The 17,809-nt window shown below is 46.8% G+C and overlaps 15 non-coding genes across 15 annotated transcripts; all 15 read right to left on the bottom strand.

The window, feature by feature from the left end:
- Positions 1-1,323: 1,323 nt before the first annotated feature.
- Positions 1,324-1,395, bottom strand: trnag-ucc (transfer RNA glycine (anticodon UCC)). The gene has a single exon. It is a non-coding gene; the product is annotated as a tRNA-Gly (tRNA).
- Positions 1,396-1,923: 528 nt separating this feature from the next.
- trnag-ucc (transfer RNA glycine (anticodon UCC)) lies at positions 1,924-1,995 on the bottom strand. The gene has a single exon. It is a non-coding gene; the product is annotated as a tRNA-Gly (tRNA).
- Positions 1,996-3,184: 1,189 nt separating this feature from the next.
- trnag-ucc (transfer RNA glycine (anticodon UCC)) lies at positions 3,185-3,256 on the bottom strand. The gene has a single exon. It is a non-coding gene; the product is annotated as a tRNA-Gly (tRNA).
- Positions 3,257-3,785: 529 nt separating this feature from the next.
- trnag-ucc (transfer RNA glycine (anticodon UCC)) lies at positions 3,786-3,857 on the bottom strand. Its single transcript has one exon. It is a non-coding gene; the product is annotated as a tRNA-Gly (tRNA).
- Positions 3,858-4,985: 1,128 nt separating this feature from the next.
- On the bottom strand, positions 4,986-5,057 carry trnag-ucc (transfer RNA glycine (anticodon UCC)). Its single transcript has one exon. It is a non-coding gene; the product is annotated as a tRNA-Gly (tRNA).
- Positions 5,058-5,585: 528 nt separating this feature from the next.
- trnag-ucc (transfer RNA glycine (anticodon UCC)) lies at positions 5,586-5,657 on the bottom strand. Its single transcript has one exon. It is a non-coding gene; the product is annotated as a tRNA-Gly (tRNA).
- Positions 5,658-7,580: 1,923 nt separating this feature from the next.
- Positions 7,581-7,652, bottom strand: trnag-ucc (transfer RNA glycine (anticodon UCC)). Its single transcript has one exon. It is a non-coding gene; the product is annotated as a tRNA-Gly (tRNA).
- Positions 7,653-9,100: 1,448 nt separating this feature from the next.
- On the bottom strand, positions 9,101-9,172 carry trnag-ucc (transfer RNA glycine (anticodon UCC)). The gene has a single exon. It is a non-coding gene; the product is annotated as a tRNA-Gly (tRNA).
- Positions 9,173-9,701: 529 nt separating this feature from the next.
- Positions 9,702-9,773, bottom strand: trnag-ucc (transfer RNA glycine (anticodon UCC)). The gene has a single exon. It is a non-coding gene; the product is annotated as a tRNA-Gly (tRNA).
- A 1,449-nt stretch (positions 9,774-11,222) lies between these two features.
- On the bottom strand, positions 11,223-11,294 carry trnag-ucc (transfer RNA glycine (anticodon UCC)). Its single transcript has one exon. It is a non-coding gene; the product is annotated as a tRNA-Gly (tRNA).
- A 2,650-nt stretch (positions 11,295-13,944) lies between these two features.
- On the bottom strand, positions 13,945-14,016 carry trnag-ucc (transfer RNA glycine (anticodon UCC)). Its single transcript has one exon. It is a non-coding gene; the product is annotated as a tRNA-Gly (tRNA).
- Positions 14,017-14,544: 528 nt separating this feature from the next.
- trnag-ucc (transfer RNA glycine (anticodon UCC)) lies at positions 14,545-14,616 on the bottom strand. The gene has a single exon. It is a non-coding gene; the product is annotated as a tRNA-Gly (tRNA).
- A 1,189-nt stretch (positions 14,617-15,805) lies between these two features.
- trnag-ucc (transfer RNA glycine (anticodon UCC)) lies at positions 15,806-15,877 on the bottom strand. The gene has a single exon. It is a non-coding gene; the product is annotated as a tRNA-Gly (tRNA).
- Positions 15,878-16,406: 529 nt separating this feature from the next.
- trnag-ucc (transfer RNA glycine (anticodon UCC)) lies at positions 16,407-16,478 on the bottom strand. The gene has a single exon. It is a non-coding gene; the product is annotated as a tRNA-Gly (tRNA).
- A 1,128-nt stretch (positions 16,479-17,606) lies between these two features.
- Positions 17,607-17,678, bottom strand: trnag-ucc (transfer RNA glycine (anticodon UCC)). Its single transcript has one exon. It is a non-coding gene; the product is annotated as a tRNA-Gly (tRNA).
- Between the last annotated feature and the right edge of the window lie 131 nt (positions 17,679-17,809).

A 17,809-nucleotide genomic window follows, 5' to 3' on the forward strand; every position in this document is an offset into this window, starting at 1 on the left:
TTTTGACCGGACCTACCAGGCTCTTTATTAAAAAAGCAAGCTCTCTAATTTAATAACGTAACCCGTTTTACACAGACACTTCATATTTAAATGGTATTAGATGATTTGTCTGGCTTCACTGGCTTCTGTGAAGCGATGACCTAAAATGACGCATGAGGCCGTTCCTGGTCAGGGGGGCGCTGATTGGGGGCGACTACCTATCTCTGCAACTCCTCGTTAGTATAGTGGACAGTATCTCCGCCTGTCACTTCTAATACCGGGGTTCGATTCCCTGACGGGGAGACCTAGTCCTTTACTGCTGCCCAAAGACCCATGCAAAAGTTTTGCTCCAGCCACGAGTTAAAGGAGGAGTTGGCCAGGGCCATACTAGGGCCATTTTTCCACCACATTTTGAATTTTGGGTGCATATTAATTCTGCTGGCATTTTTTGCCACCAAACCCTGATAACATTAAGAGAAACATAAACGACAAAACTAACAGTTTTCTATATTGTTTTTCGTCATTGGAAAGAACAACATTTTTGGCTTTAAAGCATGATTTAAAAAGAAATGTGGCAAATGTTATACAAAACATATACCGTCATTAATTATCATTTGAATATTGACAACATTAAGCTACATTTGAAAACATAATTGTGTATAAAGAGGCATGCTGTTTTGACTAATATTAATCTCTCTAGATTTAAAGATAGTCAAATTAACTATAACAAACAGGTTAAACAAGCCATAGCTTACTTTTAGACGTGGTGAATGAAGTTCGACTGTTCGAGGTTGTGATGGTCGTCCGATATCCCTTGCCAGTTATTATGCGTACAAAAAATCTTCTTGCATTAATATGGTCATTTTCTAGTGTTTATATCCAAAAAGATACGATGCAGGGAGATGTTTTTGTATTTAGCGCGCTCAGCGCGATGTAGGCTATTTCTGGACTTGTGCAGCGTCACGCAATCGCGCAGAATCTGATGACGTCAATGGTTCCGTTGCTTTCATTTTGTTTATCAATGGATGTTGCGATGATTTATATAAAAATGTATATCAAGTCATTCTCGAGTCATACAGTTCAAGTCAAGTCAAGTCTCAAGTCATTGGATCTCAAGTCAAAGTCAAGTCGAGTCATTTTTTTAATTTAGTCAAGCAAGTCTCAAGTCCTTAAATTTGCGACTCGAGTCTGACTCGAGTCAAGTCATGTGACTCGAGTCCCCCATCTCTGCCTTTACTGCTGCCCAAAGACCCATGCAAAAGTTTTGCTCCAGCCACGAGTTAAATGAGGAGTTGGCCAGGGGCCCCGGACGACTGTTTTAACGACAGCTTGAGCAAAAGGCAATGCGTTGGCCGGGAATCGAACCCGGGTCAACTGCTTGGAAGGCAGCTATGCTCACCACTATACCACCAACGCAGGCAGTTGGGCATAGACTGGATGCCGCCTTGTGCGGTCAGCAAGAATGCTGGCAACACATTAGCAGCTGGCAGGAACCGAAACTCTCTTTGTTTGGGCCCGGCACTGGAAAAAAACGCATGAACTTTTTGACCGGACCTACCAGGCTCTTTATTAAAAAAGCAAGCTCTCTAATTTAATAACGTAACCCGTTTTACACAGACACTTCATATTTAAATGGTATTAGATGATTTGTTTGGCTTCACTGGCTTCTGTGAAGCGATGACCTAAAATGACGCATGAGGCCGTTCCTGGTCGGGGGGCGCTGATCGGGGGCGACTACCTGTCTCTGCAACTCCTCGTTAGTATAGTGGACAGTATCTCCGCCTGTCACGCGGAAGACCGGGGTTCGATTCCCCGACGGGGAGACCTAGTCCTTTACTGCTGCCCAAAGACCCATGCAAAAGTTTTGCTCCAGCCACGAGTTAAATGAGGAGTTGGCCAGGGGCCCCGGACGACTGTTTTAACGACAGCTTGAGCAAAAGGCAATGCGTTGGCCGGGAATCGAACCCGGGTCAACTGCTTGGAAGGCAGCTATGCTCACCACTATACCACCAACGCAGGCAGTTGGGCATAGACTGGATGCCGCCTTGTGCGGTCAGCAAGAATGCTGGCAACACATTAGCAGCTGGCAGGAACCGAAACTCTCTTTGTTTGGGCCCGGCACTGGAAAAAAACGCATGAACTTTTTGACCGGACCTACCAGGCTCTTTATTAAAAAAGCAAGCTCTCTAATTTAATAACGTAACCCGTTTTACACAGACACTTCATATTTAAATGGTATTAGATGATTTGTTTGGCTTCACTGGCTTCTGTGAAGCGATGACCTAAAATGACGCATGAGGCCGTTCCTGGTCGGGGGGCGCATTAACTTTTTGACCTGACCTACCAGGCTCTTTATTAAAAAAGCAAGCTCTCTAATTTACACAGACACTTCATATTTAAATGGTATTAGATGATTTGTTTGGCTTCACTGGCTTCTGTGAAGCGATGACCTAAAATGACGCATGAGGCCGTTCCTGGTCGGGGGGCGCTGATCAGGGGCGACTACCTGTCTCTGCAACTCCTCGTTAGTATAGTGGACAGTATCTCCGCCTGTCACGCGGAAGACCTGACCTACCAGGCTCTTTATTAAAAAAGCAAGCTCTCTAATTTAATAACGTAACCCGTTTTACACAGACACTTCATATTTAAATGGTATTAGATGATTTGTTTGGCTTCACTGGGTCGGGCATAGACTGGATGCCGCCTTGTGCGGTCAGCAAGAATGCTCGCAACACATTAGCAGCTGGCAGGACCCGAAACTCTCTTTGTTTGGGCCCGGCACTGGAAAAAAAACGCATTAACTTTTTGACCTGACCTACCAGGCTCTTTATTAAAAAAGCAAGGTCTCTAATTTAATAACGTAACCCGTTTTACACAGACACTTCATATTTAAATGGTATTAGATGATTTGTTTGGCTTCACTGGCTTCTGTGAAGCGATGACCTAAAATGACGCATGAGGCCGTTCCTGGTCGGGGGGCGCTGATCAGGGGCGACTACCTGTCTCTGCAACTCCTCGTTAGTATAGTGGACAGTATCTCCGCCTGTCACGCGTAAGACCGGGGTTCGATTCCCCGACGGTGAGACCTAGTCCTTTACTGCTGCCCAAAGACCCATGCAAAAGTTTTGCTCCAGCCACGAGTTAAATGAGGAGTTGGCCAGAGGCCCCGGACGACTGTTTTAACGACAGCTTGAGCAAAAGGCAATGCGTTGGCCGGGAATCGAACCCGGGTCAACTGCTTGGAAGGCAGCTATGCTCACCACTATACCACCAACGCAGATGGTCGGGCATAGACTGGATGCCGGCTTGTGCGGTCAGCAAGAATGCTCGCAACACATTAGCAGCTGGCAGGACCCGAAACTCTCTTTGTTTGGGCCCGGCACTGGAAAAAAACGCATTAACTTTTTGACCTGACCTACCAGGCTCTTTATTAAAAAAGCAAGCTCTCTAATTTGATAACTTAACCCGTTTTACACAGACACTTCATATTTAAATGGTATTAGATGATTTGTTTGGCTTAACTGGCTTCTGTGAAGCGATGACCTAAAATGACGCATGAGGCCTTTCCTGGTCGGGGGGCGCTGATCTGGGGCGACTACCTATCTCTGCAACTCCTTGTTAGTATAGTGGACAGTATCTCCGCCTGTCACGCGGAAGACCGGGGTTCGATTCCCAGACGGGGAGACTTAGTCCTTTTACTGCTGCCCAAAGACCCATGCAAAAGTTTTGCTCCAGCCACGAGTTAAATGAGGAGTTGGCCAGGGGCCCCGGACGACTGTTTTAACGACAGCTTGAGCAAAAGGCGATGCGTTGGCCGGGAATCGAACCCGGGTCAACTGCTTGGAAGGCAGCTATGCTCACCACTATACCACCAACGCAGGCGGTTGGGCATAGACTGGATGCTGCCTTGTGCGGTCAGCAAGAATGCTGGCAACACATTAGCAGCTGGCAGGAACCGAAACTCTCTTTGTTTGGGCCCGGCACTGGAAAAAAACGCATGAACTTTTTGACCGGACCTACCAGGCTCTTTATTAAAAAAGCAAGCTCTCTAATTTAATAACGTAACCCGTTTTACACAGACACTTCATATTTAAATGGTATTAGATTATTCGTTTGGCTTCACTGGCTTCTGTGAAGCGATGACCTAAAATGACGCATGAGGCCGTTCCTGGTCGGGGGGCGCTGTTCGGGGGCGACTATCTGTCTCTGCAACTCCTCGTTAGTATAATGGACAGTATCTCCGCCTGTCACGCGGAAGACCGGGGTTCGATTCCCCGACGGGGAGACCTAGTCCTTTACTGCTGCCCAAAGACCCATGCAAAAGTTTTGCTCCAGCCACGAGTTAAATGAGGAGTTGGCCAGGGGCCCCGGACGACTGTTTTAACGACAGCTTGAGCAAAAGGCAATGCGTTGGCCGGGAATCGAACCCGGGTCAACTGCTTGGAAGGCAGCTATGCTCACCACTATACCACCAAAGCAGATGGTCGGGCATAGACTGGATGCCGCCTTGTGCGGTCAGCAAGAATGCTCGCAACACATTAGCAGCTGGCAGGACCCGAAACTCTCTTTGTTTGGGCCCGGCACTGGAAAAAAACGCATTAACTTTTTGACCTGACCTACCAGGCTCTTTATTAAAAAAGCAAGCTATCTAATTTAATAACTTAACCCGTTTTACACAGACACTTCATATTTAAATGGTATTAGATGATTTGTTTGGCTTCACTGGCTTCTGTGAAGCGATGACCTAAAATGACGCATGAGGCCGTTCCTGGTCGGGGGCGCTGATCGGGGGCGACTACCTATCTCTGCAACTCCTCGTTAGTATAGTGGACAGTATCTCCGCCTGTCACGCGGAAGACCGGGGTTCGGTTCCCAGACGGGGAGACTTAGTCCTTTTACTGCTGCCCAAAGACCCATGCAAAAGTTTTGCTCCAGCCACGAGTTAAATGAGGAGTTGGCCAGGGGCCCCGGACGACTGTTTTAACGACAGCTTGAGCAAAAGGCGATGCGTTGGCCGGGAATCGAACCCGGGTCAACTGCTTGGAAGGCAGCTATGCTCACCACTATACCACCAACGCAGGCGGTTGGGCATAGACTGGATGCTGCCTTGTGCGGTCAGCAAGAATGCTGGCAACACATTAGCAGCTGGCAGGAACCGAAACTCTCTTTGTTTGGGCCCGGCACTGGAAAAAAACGCATGAACTTTTTGACCGGACCTACCAGGCTCTTTATTAAAAAAGCAAGCTCTCTAATTTAATAACGTAACCCGTTTTACACAGACACTTCATATTTAAATGGTATTAGATTATTCGTTTGGCTTCACTGGCTTCTGTGAAGCGATGACCTAAAATGACGCATGAGGCCGTTCCTGGTCGGGGGGCGCTGTTCGGGGGCGACTATCTGTCTCTGCAACTCCTCGTTAGTATAATGGACAGTATCTCCGCCTGTCACGCGGAAGACCGGGGTTCGATTCCCCGACGGGGAGACCTAGTCCTTTACTGCTGCCCAAAGACCCATGCAAAAGTTTTGCTCCAGCCACGAGTTAAATGAGGAGTTGGCCAGGGGCCCCGGACGACTGTTTTAACGACAGCTTGAGCAAAAGGCAATGCGTTGGCCGGGAATCGAACCCGGGTCAACTGCTTGGAAGGCAGCTATGCTCACCACTATACCACCAACGCAGATGGTCGGGCATAGACTGGATGCCGCCTTGTGCGGTCAGCAAGAATGCTCGCAACACATTAGCAGCTGGCAGGACCCGAAACTCTCTTTGTTTGGGCCCGGCACTGGAAAAAAAACGCATTAACTTTTTGACCTGACCTACCAGGCTCTTTATTAAAAAAGCAAGCTATCTAATTTAATAACTTAACCCGTTTTACACAGACACTTCATATTTAAATGGTATTAGATGATTTGTTTGGCTTCACTGGCTTCTGTGAAGCGATGACCTAAAATGACGCATGAGGCCGTTCCTGGTCGGGGGCGCTGATCGGGGGCGACTACCTATCTCTGCAACTCCTCGTTAGTATAGTGGACAGTATCTCCGCCTGTCACGCGGAAGACCGGGGTTCGATTCCCCGACGGGGAGACCTAGTCCTTTACTGCTGTCCAAAGACCCATGCAAAAGTTTTGCTCCAGCCACGAGTTAAATGAGGAGTTGGCCAGGGGCCCCGGATGACTGTTTTAACGACAGCTTGAGCAAAAGGCAAAGCGTTGGCCGGGAATCGAACCCGGGTCAACTGCTTGGAAGGCAGCTATGCTCACCACTATACCACCAACGCAGTTGGTCGGGCATAGACTGGAGGCCGCCTTGTGCGGTCAGCAAGAATGCTCGCAACACATTAGCAGCTGGCAGGACCCGAAACTCTCTTTGTTTGGGCCCGGCACTGGAAAAAAACGCATTAACTTTTTGACCTGACCTACCAGGCTCTTTATTAAAAAAGCAAGCTCTCTAATTTAATAACGTAACCCGTTTTACACAGACACTTCATATTTAAATGGTATTAGATGATTTTTTTGGCTTCACTGGCTTCTGTGAAGCGATGACCTAAAATGACGCATGAGGCCGTTCCTGGTCGGGGGGGCGCTGATCGGGGGCGAAGTTTTGCTCCAGCCACGAGTTAAAGGAGGAGTTGGCCAGGGCCATACTAGGGCCATTTTTTCACCACATTTTGAATTTTGGGTGCATATTAATTCTGCTGGCATTTTTTGCCACCAAACCCTGATAACATTAAGAGAAACATAAACGACAAAACTAACAGTTTTCTATATTGTTTTTCGTCATTGGAAAGAACAACATTTTTGGCTTTAAAGCATGATTTAAAAAGAAATGTGGCAAATGTTATACAAAACATATACCGTCATTAATTATCATTTGAATATTGACAACATTAAGCTACATTTGAAAACATAATTGTGTATAAAGAGGCATGCTGTTTTGACCAATATTAATCTCTCTAGATTTAAAGATAGTCAAATTAACTATAACAAACAGGTTAAACAAGCCATAGCTTACTTTTAGACGTGGTGAATGAAGTTCGACTGTTCGAGGTTGTGATGGTCGTCCGATATCCCTTGCCAGTTATTATGCGTACAAAAAATCTTCTTGCATGAATATGGTCATTTTCTAGTGTTTATATCCAAAAAGATACGATGCAGGGAGATGTTTTTGTATTTAGCGCGCTCAGCGCGATGTAGGCTATTTCTGGACTTGTGCAGCGTCACGCAATCGCGCAGAATCTGATGACGTCAATGGTTCCGTTGCTTTCATTTTGTTTATCAATGGATGTTGCGATGATTTATATAAAAATGTATATCAAGTCATTCTCGAGTCATACAGTTCAAGTCAAGTCAAGTCTCAAGTCATTGGATCTCAAGTCAAAGTCAAGTCGAGTCATTTTTTTAATTTAGTCAAGCAAGTCTCAAGTCCTTAAATTTGCGACTCGAGTCTGACTCGAGTCAAGTCATGTGACTCGAGTCCCCCATCTCTGCCTTTACTGCTGCCCAAAGACCCATGCAAAAGTTTTGCTCCAGCCACGAGTTAAATGAGGAGTTGGCCAGGGGCCCCGGACGACTGTTTTAACGACAGCTTGAGCAAAAGGCAATGCGTTGGCCGGGAATCGAACCCGGGTCAACTGCTTGGAAGGCAGCTATGCTCACCACTATACCACCAACGCAGGCGGTTGGGCATAGACTGGATGCCGGGTTGTGCGGTCAGCAAGAATGCTGGCAACACATTAGTAGCTGGCAGGAACCGAAACTCTCTTTGTTTGGGCCCGGCACTGGAAAAAAACGCATGAACTTTTTGACCGGACCTACCAGGCTCTTTATTAAAAAAGCAAGCTCTCTAATTTAATAACGTAACCCGTTTTACACAGACACTTCATATTTAAATGGTATTAGAATATTCGTTTGGCTTCACTGGCTTCTGTGAAGCGATGACCTAAAATGACGCATGAGGCCGTTCCTGGTCGGGGGGCGCTGATCGGGGGCGACTACCTGTCTCTGCAACTCCTCGTTAGTATAGTGGACAGTATCTCCGCCTGTCACGCGGAAGACCGGGGTTCGATTCCCCGACGGGGAGACCTAGTCCTTTACTGCTGCCCAAAGACCCATGCAAAAGTTTTGCTCCAGCCACGAGTTAAAGGAGGAGTTGGCCAGGGCCATACTAGGGCCATTTTTCCACCACATTTTGAATTTTGGGTGCATATTAATTCTGCTGGCATTTTTTGCCACCAAACCCTGATAACATTAAGAGAAACATAAACGACAAAACTAACAGTTTTCTATATTGTTTTTCGTCATTGGAAAGAACAACATTTTTGGCTTTAAAGCATGATTTAAAAAGAAATGTGGCAAATGTTATACAAAACATATACCGTCATTAATTATCATTTGAATATTGACAACATTAAGCTACATTTGAAAACATAATTGTGTATAAAGAGGCATGCTGTTTTGACTAATATTAATCTCTCTAGATTTAAAGATAGTCAAATTAACTATAACAAACAGGTTAAACAAGCCATAGCTTACTTTTAGACGTGGTGAATGAAGTTCGACTGTTCGAGGTTGTGATGGTCGTCCGATATCCCTTGCCAGTTATTATGCGTACAAAAAATCTTCTTGCATTAATATGGTCATTTTCTAGTGTTTATATCCAAAAAGATACGATGCAGGGAGATGTTTTTGTATTTAGCGCGCTCAGCGCGATGTAGGCTATTTCTGGACTTGTGCAGCGTCACGCAATCGCGCAGAATCTGATGACGTCAATGGTTCCGTTGCTTTCATTTTGTTTATCAATGGATGTTGCGATGATTTATATAAAAATGTATATCAAGTCATTCTCGAGTCATACAGTTCAAGTCAAGTCAAGTCTCAAGTCATTGGATCTCAAGTCAAAGTCAAGTCGAGTCATTTTTTTAATTTAGTCAAGCAAGTCTCAAGTCCTTAAATTTGCGACTCGAGTCTGACTCGAGTCAAGTCATGTGACTCGAGTCCCCCATCTCTGCCTTTACTGCTGCCCAAAGACCCATGCAAAAGTTTTGCTCCAGCCACGAGTTAAATGAGGAGTTGGCCAGGGGCCCCGGACGACTGTTTTAACGACAGCTTGAGCAAAAGGCAATGCGTTGGCCGGGAATCGAACCCGGGTCAACTGCTTGGAAGGCAGCTATGCTCACCACTATACCACCAACGCATGCAGTTGGGCATAGACTGGATGCCGCCTTGTGCGGTCAGCAAGAATGCTGGCAACACATTAGCAGCTGGCAGGAACCGAAACTCTCTTTGTTTGGGCCCGGCACTGGAAAAAAACGCATGAACTTTTTGACCGGACCTACCAGGCTCTTTATTAAAAAAGCAAGCTCTCTAATTTAATAACGTAACCCGTTTTACACAGACACTTCATATTTAAATGGTATTAGATGATTTTTTTGGCTTCACTGGCTTCTGTGAAGCGATGACCTAAAATGACGCATGAGGCCGTTCCTGGTCGGGGGGCGCTGTTCGGGGGCGACTATCTGTCTCTGCAACTCCTCGTTAGTATAATGGACAGTATCTCCGCCTGTCACGCGGAAGACCGGGGTTCGATTCCCAGACGGGGAGACTTAGTCCTTTTACTGCTGCCCAAAGACCCATGCAAAAGTTTTGCTCCAGCCACGAGTTAAATGAGGAGTTGGCCAGGGGCCCCGGACGACTGTTTTAACGACAGCTTGAGCAAAAGGCGATGCGTTGGCCGGGAATCGAACCCGGGTCAACTGCTTGGAAGGCAGCTATGCTCACCACTATACCACCAACGCAGGCGGTTGGGCATAGACTGGATGCTGCCTTGTGCGGTCAGCAAGAATGCTGGCAACACATTAGCAGCTGGCAGGAACCGAAACTCTCTTTGTTTGGGCCCGGCACTGGAAAAAATACGCATGAACTTTTTGACCGGACCTACCAGGCTCTTTATTAAAAAAGCAAGCTCTCTAATTTAATAACGTAACCCGTTTTACACAGACACTTCATATTTAAATGGTATTAGATTATTCGTTTGGCTTCACTGGCTTCTGTGAAGCGATGACCTAAAATGACGCATGAGGCCGTTCCTGGTCGGGGGGCGCTGTTCGGGGGCGACTATCTGTCTCTGCAACTCCTCGTTAGTATAATGGACAGTATCTCCGCCTGTCACGCGTAAGACCGGGGTTCGATTCCCCGACGGGGAGATCTAGTCCTTTACTGCTGCCCAAAGACCCATGCAAAAGTTTTGCTCCAGCCACGAGTTAAAGGAGGAGTTGGCCAGGGCCATACTAGGGCCATTTTTTCACCACATTTTGAATTTTGGGTGTATATTAATTCTGCTGGCATTTTTGGCCACCAAACCCTGATAACATTAAGAGAAACATAAACGACAAAACTAACAGTTTTCTATATTGTTTTTCGTCATTGGAAAGAACAACATTTTTGGCTTTAAAGCATGATTTAAAAAGAAATGTGGCAAATGTTATACAAAACATATACCGTCATTAATTATCATTTGAATATTGACAACATTAAGCTACATTTGAAAACATAATTGTGTATAAAGAGGCATGCTGTTTTGACCAATATTAATCTCTCTAGATTTAAAGATAGTCAAATTAACTATAACAAACAGGTTAAACAAGCCATAGCTTACTTTTAGACGTGGTGAATGAAGTTCGACTGTTCGAGGTTGTGATGGTCGTCCGATATCCCTTGCCAGTTATTATGCGTACAAAAAATCTTCTTGCATGAATATGGTCATTTTCTAGTGTTTATATCCAAAAAGATACGATGCAGGGAGATGTTTTTGTATTTAGCGCGCTCAGCGCGATGTAGGCTATTTCTGGACTTGTGCAGCGTCACGCAATCGCGCAGAATCTGATGACGTCAATGGTTCCGTTGCTTTCATTTTGTTTATCAATGGATGTTGCGATGATTTATATAAAAATGTATATCAAGTCATTCTCGAGTCATACAGTTCAAGTCAAGTCAAGTCTCAAGTCATTGGATCTCAAGTCAAAGTCAAGTCGAGTCATTTTTTTAATTTAGTCAAGCAAGTCTCAAGTCCTTAAATTTGTGACTCGAGTCTGACTCGAGTCAAGTCATGTGACTCGAGTCCCCCATCTCTGCCTTTACTGCTGCCCAAAGACCCATGCAAAAGTTTTGCTCCAGCCACGAGTTAAATGAGGAGTTGGCCAGGGGCCCCGGACGACTGTTTTAACGACAGCTTGAGCAAAAGGCAATGCGTTGGCCGGGAATCGAACCCGGGTCAACTGCTTGGAAGGCAGCTATGCTCACCACTATACCACCAACGCAGGCGGTTGGGCATAGACTGGATGCCGGGTTGTGCGGTCAGCAAGAATGCTGGCAACACATTAGTAGCTGGCAGGAACCGAAACTCTCTTTGTTTGGGCCCGGCACTGGAAAAAAACGCATGAACTTTTTGACCGGACCTACCAGGCTCTTTATTAAAAAAGCAAGCTCTCTAATTTAATAACGTAACCCGTTTTACACAGACACTTCATATTTAAATGGTATTAGAATATTCGTTTGGCTTCACTGGCTTCTGTGAAGCGATGACCTAAAATGACGCATGAGGCCGTTCCTGGTCGGGGGGCGCTGATCGGGGGCGACTACCTGTCTCTGCAACTCCTCGTTAGTATAGTGGACAGTATCTCCGCCTGTCACGCGGAAGACCGGGGTTCGATTCCCCGACGGGGAGACCTAGTCCTTTACTGCTGCCCAAAGACCCATGCAAAAGTTTTGCTCCAGCCACGAGTTAAATGAGGAGTTGGCCAGGGGCCCCGGACGACTGTTTTAACGACAGCTTGAGCAATAGGCAATGCGTTGGCCGGGAATCGAACCCAGGTCAACTGCTTGGAAGGCAGCTATGCTCACCACTATACCACCAACGCAGGCGGTTGGGCATAGACTGGATGCCGCCTTGTGCGGTCAGCAAGAATGCTGGCAACACATTAGCAGCTGGCAGGAACCGAAACTCTCTTTGTTTGGGCCCGGCACTGGAAAAAATACGCATGAACTTTTTGACCGGACCTACCAGGCTCTTTATTAAAAAAGCAAGCTCTCTAATTTAATAACGTAACCCGTTTTACACAGACACTTCATATTTAAATGGTATTAGATGATTTGTTTGGCTTCACTGGCTTCTGTGAAGCGATGACCTAAAATGACGTATGAGGCCGTTCCTGGTCGGGGGGCGCTGATCGGGGGCGACTACCTGTCTCTGTAACTCCTCGTTAGTATAGTGGACAGTATCTCCGCCTGTCACGCGGAAGACCGGGGTTCGATTCCCCGACGGGGAGACCTAGTCCTTTACTGCTGCCCAAAGACCCATGCAAAAGTTTTGCTCCAGCCACGAGTTAAATGAGGAGTTGGCCAGGGGCCCCGGACGTCTGTTTTAACGACAGCTTGAGCAAAAGGCAATACGTTGGCAGGGAATCGAACCCAGGTCAACTGCTTGGAAGGCAGCTATGCTCACCACTATACCACCAACGCAGGCGGTTGGGCATAGACTGGATGCCGCCTTGTGCGGTCAGCAAGAATGCTGGCAACACATTAGCAGCTGGCAGGAACCGAAACTCTCTTTGTCTGGGCCCGGCACTGGAAAAAAACGCATGAACTTTTTGACCGGACCTACCAGGCTCTTTATTAAAAAAGCAAGCTCTCTAATTTAATAACGTAACCCGTTTTACACAGACACTTCATATTTAAATGGTATTAGATGATTTGTCTGGCTTCACTGGCTTCTGTGAAGCGATGACCTAAAATGACGCATGAGGCCGTTCCTGGTCAGGGGGGCGCTGATTGGGGGCGACTACCTATCTCTGCAACTCCTCGTTAGTATAGTGGACAGTATCTCCGCCTGTCACTTCTAATACCGGGGTTCGATTCCCTGACGGGGAGACCTAGTCCTTTACTGCTGCCCAAAGACCCATGCAAAAGTTTTGCTCCAGCCACGAGTTAAAGGAGGAGTTGGCCAGGGCCATACTAGGGCCATTTTTCCACCACATTTTGAATTTTGGGTGCATATTAATTCTGCTGGCATTTTTTGCCACCAAACCCTGATAACATTAAGAGAAACATAAACGACAAAACTAACAGTTTTCTATATTGTTTTTCGTCATTGGAAAGAACAACATTTTTGGCTTTAAAGCATGATTTAAAAAGAAATGTGGCAAATGTTATACAAAACATATACCGTCATTAATTATCATTTGAATATTGACAACATTAAGCTACATTTGAAAACATAATTGTGTATAAAGAGGCATGCTGTTTTGACTAATATTAATCTCTCTAGATTTAAAGATAGTCAAATTAACTATAACAAACAGGTTAAACAAGCCATAGCTTACTTTTAGACGTGGTGAATGAAGTTCGACTGTTCGAGGTTGTGATGGTCGTCCGATATCCCTTGCCAGTTATTATGCGTACAAAAAATCTTCTTGCATTAATATGGTCATTTTCTAGTGTTTATATCCAAAAAGATACGATGCAGGGAGATGTTTTTGTATTTAGCGCGCTCAGCGCGATGTAGGCTATTTCTGGACTTGTGCAGCGTCACGCAATCGCGCAGAATCTGATGACGTCAATGGTTCCGTTGCTTTCATTTTGTTTATCAATGGATGTTGCGATGATTTATATAAAAATGTATATCAAGTCATTCTCGAGTCATACAGTTCAAGTCAAGTCAAGTCTCAAGTCATTGGATCTCAAGTCAAAGTCAAGTCGAGTCATTTTTTTAATTTAGTCAAGCAAGTCTCAAGTCCTTAAATTTGCGACTCGAGTCTGACTCGAGTCAAGTCATGTGACTCGAGTCCCCCATCTCTGCCTTTACTGCTGCCCAAAGACCCATGCAAAAGTTTTGCTCCAGCCACGAGTTAAATGAGGAGTTGGCCAGGGGCCCCGGACGACTGTTTTAACGACAGCTTGAGCAAAAGGCAATGCGTTGGCCGGGAATCGAACCCGGGTCAACTGCTTGGAAGGCAGCTATGCTCACCACTATACCACCAACGCAGGCAGTTGGGCATAGACTGGATGCCGCCTTGTGCGGTCAGCAAGAATGCTGGCAACACATTAGCAGCTGGCAGGAACCGAAACTCTCTTTGTTTGGGCCCGGCACTGGAAAAAAACGCATGAACTTTTTGACCGGACCTACCAGGCTCTTTATTAAAAAAGCAAGCTCTCTAATTTAATAACGTAACCCGTTTTACACAGACACTTCATATTTAAATGGTATTAGATGATTTGTTTGGCTTCACTGGCTTCTGTGAAGCGATGACCTAAAATGACGCATGAGGCCGTTCCTGGTCGGGGGGCGCTGATCGGGGGCGACTACCTGTCTCTGCAACTCCTCGTTAGTATAGTGGACAGTATCTCCGCCTGTCACGCGGAAGACCGGGGTTCGATTCCCCGACGGGGAGACCTAGTCCTTTACTGCTGCCCAAAGACCCATGCAAAAGTTTTGCTCCAGCCACGAGTTAAATGAGGAGTTGGCCAGGGGCCCCGGACGACTGTTTTAACGACAGCTTGAGCAAAAGGCAATGCGTTGGCCGGGAATCGAACCCGGGTCAACTGCTTGGAAGGCAGCTATGCTCACCACTATACCACCAACGCAGGCAGTTGGGCATAGACTGGATGCCGCCTTGTGCGGTCAGCAAGAATGCTGGCAACACATTAGCAGCTGGCAGGAACCGAAACTCTCTTTGTTTGGGCCCGGCACTGGAAAAAAACGCATGAACTTTTTGACCGGACCTACCAGGCTCTTTATTAAAAAAGCAAGCTCTCTAATTTAATAACGTAACCCGTTTTACACAGACACTTCATATTTAAATGGTATTAGATGATTTGTTTGGCTTCACTGGCTTCTGTGAAGCGATGACCTAAAATGACGCATGAGGCCGTTCCTGGTCGGGGGGCGCATTAACTTTTTGACCTGACCTACCAGGCTCTTTATTAAAAAAGCAAGCTCTCTAATTTACACAGACACTTCATATTTAAATGGTATTAGATGATTTGTTTGGCTTCACTGGCTTCTGTGAAGCGATGACCTAAAATGACGCATGAGGCCGTTCCTGGTCGGGGGGCGCTGATCAGGGGCGACTACCTGTCTCTGCAACTCCTCGTTAGTATAGTGGACAGTATCTCCGCCTGTCACGCGGAAGACCTGACCTACCAGGCTCTTTATTAAAAAAGCAAGCTCTCTAATTTAATAACGTAACCCGTTTTACACAGACACTTCATATTTAAATGGTATTAGATGATTTGTTTGGCTTCACTGGGTCGGGCATAGACTGGATGCCGCCTTGTGCGGTCAGCAAGAATGCTCGCAACACATTAGCAGCTGGCAGGACCCGAAACTCTCTTTGTTTGGGCCCGGCACTGGAAAAAAAACGCATTAACTTTTTGACCTGACCTACCAGGCTCTTTATTAAAAAAGCAAGCTCTCTAATTTAATAACGTAACCCGTTTTACACAGACACTTCATATTTAAATGGTATTAGATGATTTGTTTGGCTTCACTGGCTTCTGTGAAGCGATGACCTAAAATGACGCATGAGGCCGTTCCTGGTCGGGGGGCGCTGATCAGGGGCGACTACCTGTCTCTGCAACTCCTCGTTAGTATAGTGGACAGTATCTCCGCCTGTCACGCGTAAGACCGGGGTTCGATTCCCCGACGGTGAGACCTAGTCCTTTACTGCTGCCCAAAGACCCATGCAAAAGTTTTGCTCCAGCCACGAGTTAAATGAGGAGTTGGCCAGAGGCCCCGGACGACTGTTTTAACGACAGCTTGAGCAAAAGGCAATGCGTTGGCCGGGAATCGAACCCGGGTCAACTGCTTGGAAGGCAGCTATGCTCACCACTATACCACCAACGCAGATGGTCGGGCATAGACTGGATGCCGGCTTGTGCGGTCAGCAAGAATGCTCGCAACACATTAGCAGCTGGCAGGACCCGAAACTCTCTTTGTTTGGGCCCGGCACTGGAAAAAAACGCATTAACTTTTTGACCTGACCTACCAGGCTCTTTATTAAAAAAGCAAGCTCTCTAATTTGATAACTTAACCCGTTTTACACAGACACTTCATATTTAAATGGTATTAGATGATTTGTTTGGCTTAACTGGCTTCTGTGAAGCGATGACCTAAAATGACGCATGAGGCCTTTCCTGGTCGGGGGGCGCTGATCTGGGGCGACTACCTATCTCTGCAACTCCTTGTTAGTATAGTGGACAGTATCTCCGCCTGTCACGCGGAAGACCGGGGTTCGATTCCCAGACGGGGAGACTTAGTCCTTTTACTGCTGCCCAAAGACCCATGCAAAAGTTTTGCTCCAGCCACGAGTTAAATGAGGAGTTGGCCAGGGGCCCCGGACGACTGTTTTAACGACAGCTTGAGCAAAAGGCGATGCGTTGGCCGGGAATCGAACCCGGGTCAACTGCTTGGAAGGCAGCTATGCTCACCACTATACCACCAACGCAGGCGGTTGGGCATAGACTGGATGCTGCCTTGTGCGGTCAGCAAGAATGCTGGCAACACATTAGCAGCTGGCAGGAACCGAAACTCTCTTTGTTTGGGCCCGGCACTGGAAAAAAACGCATGAACTTTTTGACCGGACCTACCAGGCTCTTTATTAAAAAAGCAAGCTCTCTAATTTAATAACGTAACCCGTTTTACACAGACACTTCATATTTAAATGGTATTAGATTATTCGTTTGGCTTCACTGGCTTCTGTGAAGCGATGACCTAAAATGACGCATGAGGCCGTTCCTGGTCGGGGGGCGCTGTTCGGGGGCGACTATCTGTCTCTGCAACTCCTCGTTAGTATAATGGACAGTATCTCCGCCTGTCACGCGGAAGACCGGGGTTCGATTCCCCGACGGGGAGACCTAGTCCTTTACTGCTGCCCAAAGACCCATGCAAAAGTTTTGCTCCAGCCACGAGTTAAATGAGGAGTTGGCCAGGGGCCCCGGACGACTGTTTTAACGACAGCTTGAGCAAAAGGCAATGCGTTGGCCGGGAATCGAACCCGGGTCAACTGCTTGGAAGGCAGCTATGCTCACCACTATACCACCAAAGCAGATGGTCGGGCATAGACTGGATGCCGCCTTGTGCGGTCAGCAAGAATGCTCGCAACACATTAGCAGCTGGCAGGACCCGAAACTCTCTTTGTTTGGGCCCGGCACTGGAAAAAAACGCATTAACTTTTTGACCTGACCTACCAGGCTCTTTATTAAAAAAGCAAGCTATCTAATTTAATAACTTAACCCGTTTTACACAGACACTTCATATTTAAATGGTATTAGATGATTTGTTTGGCTTCACTGGCTTCTGTGAAGCGATGACCTAAAATGACGCATGAGGCCGTTCCTGGTCGGGGGCGCTGATCGGGGGCGACTACCTATCTCTGCAACTCCTCGTTAGTATAGTGGACAGTATCTCCGCCTGTCACGCGGAAGACCGGGGTTCGGTTCCCAGACGGGGAGACTTAGTCCTTTTACTGCTGCCCAAAGACCCATGCAAAAGTTTTGCTCCAGCCACGAGTTAAATGAGGAGTTGGCCAGGGGCCCCGGACGACTGTTTTAACGACAGCTTGAGCAAAAGGCGATGCGTTGGCCGGGAATCGAACCCGGGTCAACTGCTTGGAAGGCAGCTATGCTCACCACTATACCACCAACGCAGGCGGTTGGGCATAGACTGGATGCTGCCTTGTGCGGTCAGCAAGAATGCTGGCAACACATTAGCAGCTGGCAGGAACCGAAACTCTCTTTGTTTGGGCCCGGCACTGGAAAAAAACGCATGAACTTTTTG

Source organism: Rhinichthys klamathensis, unplaced genomic scaffold, assembly GCF_029890125.1.
Source record: "Rhinichthys klamathensis goyatoka isolate OS25496 unplaced genomic scaffold, OSU_Roscu_1.1 h1tg000176l_1, whole genome shotgun sequence".
In the NCBI taxonomy this organism is placed as follows: domain Eukaryota; kingdom Metazoa; phylum Chordata; class Actinopteri; order Cypriniformes; family Leuciscidae; genus Rhinichthys; species Rhinichthys klamathensis.